Source organism: Sander vitreus, chromosome 2 (assembly GCF_031162955.1).
Source record: "Sander vitreus isolate 19-12246 chromosome 2, sanVit1, whole genome shotgun sequence".
NCBI lineage: Eukaryota > Metazoa > Chordata > Actinopteri > Perciformes > Percidae > Sander > Sander vitreus.
Window position 1 is genome coordinate 36923399 of NC_135856.1, and position 2065 is coordinate 36925463.

At 43.4% G+C, this 2065-nt stretch overlaps 1 pseudogene; it reads left to right on the forward strand.

The window, feature by feature from the left end:
* The first annotated feature begins 379 nt into the window (after nucleotides 1-379).
* Nucleotides 380-1298, forward strand: LOC144529019 (uncharacterized; annotated as a pseudogene).
* Nucleotides 1299-2065: the final 767 nt, after the last annotated feature.

The window sequence follows — 2065 nt, forward strand, 5'->3', positions numbered from 1 at the left end:
AAGTCTTGTCAGCAGTGAAAAGGTGGTAGGTTTACTCTGACCGCAATGTTTTTTCTGGCTCAATTCTGGAGTGCCAATTCTAGATATATTTTGCTGGAGTTTGGATCTACGGGGAGCTGACGATCCCTGACGTGCTGACGTTTACGGTAAGCGTATTGTCTCACTTCCATTGCTCCCGTGTCATGGACACTAATTTGCTGCTCCAGCAAAAATGTACTCAACTCTGCTTTATTGTTTAATTTAGCGGCTATTTGCCTGGATTGCATTTAAACTTCAATAGTTACACTCAAGCACTTATAGTTTCTTCTCCTACAGTGACTGCCTCGCTGATCTCACAATTGTTAAAACACTGTTAGCTACTTTTGCTTAGCCATTAGCAATGGCTAATTCCTCTCCCTCTCCTGCTCTCCCTTGCTCGGTGTGTCAAATGTTTAGCTATTCCTCTGCCTCCTTTAGTGATGAAGATACATTTAATAAATATAGTTTATTCGCTGCTCTGTAGGTGAGGCTTAGTGAGTTTGAGGCACGGCTCCGCACCATGGAATCAAAATCGCATGCTAGCCAGCTCTCCATAGCTGGTGTGGGCCAACATACTGTAGCTTCTGTTAGCAGTCCCCCGGCAGGCCCCGAGCAGCCGGGCGAGTGGGTGACTGTCCGAAAGAAGCGTAGCGCTAGCTCTAAACCAGGGAGTGCACATGGCGCCGATTGCGCTAAACCAGAGTCTATGGCTACCCACCAACATTTTCGCCTTTCTAACAGTTTCTCCCCACTCAGTGATACACCTGCTGAGAAGCCAACTCTGGTTATTGGGAGCTCTATACTGCGGAACGTGAAGTTGGTGGCTCCAGCGGCCCAGTCGTGTGCGTCCCTGGGGCAAGAAAGGGCAATGTGGAATCCTATCTAAAGCTGCTGGCTATAGATAACCGTAAATACAGTAAGATCATTCACATAGGTGGTAATGATACCCAATTAAATCGGAGATCACTAAAATTTATGTTAAGTCACTTTGTGCATATGCAAAGACAATGTCGGACTCAGTAGTTTTCTCTGGACCCCTGCCAATCCTGATCTGCGATGACATGTACAACCTCATGTCATCCTTCCACTACTGGTTTTCAGGGTGGTGCCCAGCTAATGATGTGGGCTACGTAGATAACTGGAGGGTGTTGTGGGGAAAGTCTGGTCTGATTAGGAGAGATGGCATTCATCCCACTTTGGACGGAGCTGCTCTCATATCAAGAAATCTGACGGGTCTATTATCGGTTATAAACCATGACAACCCATGGAAAAATCAGTAATCAGAGGTGCAGTGCTACACGCTTCTCTGTGCTTCCGTTGGAGCAGTCGCCCACTCATAGTTCCATAATCACGGTGTCTGTCCCCCGACTCAGAGCAGTTAAATCAAAGGTAAACAAAAGAGGAGCTATACTTAACAGCCTAATTGGAATTAAATCCACCACTGCAACGATAGAACAGAATAGGAAAATTAGATGTGGACTATTAAATGTTAGATCTCTGTCTACTAGCAGTACTAGTAAACAAATTGATATCCGATAATCAAATTGATCTATTCTGTCTTACTGAAACATGGCTGTGCAATGAAGAATATGTTAGTCTAAATGAAGCCACTCCTCCCAGTCATAATAATACTTAAATTCCTAGAGGCTCAGGCCGAGGAGGGGGAGTTGCAGCCATCTTTGATTCAAGCCTGTTAATTAATCCTAAACCTAAACTAAATTATAACTCGTTTGAAAGCCTTCAACATGGAAAACATTACAGCCAATTATATTTGTTGCTGTTTACTGAGCTCCAGGTTCGTATTCTTAATTTTTTTCTGAGTTTTTATCATGTGTAGTCCTTAAATCAGACGAAGTACTTATTGTAGGTGATTTTAATATCCATGTGGACGTTGACAACGATAGCCTTAGTATTGCTTTCAACTCACTACTAGATTCAATTGGTTTCATTCAGAGTGTGCATACGGCACTGTTTTAACCACACCCTCAACCTTGTGCTGGCATATGGTATTGAAATTGAAGATTTAATAGTATTTCCGCAGAATCCT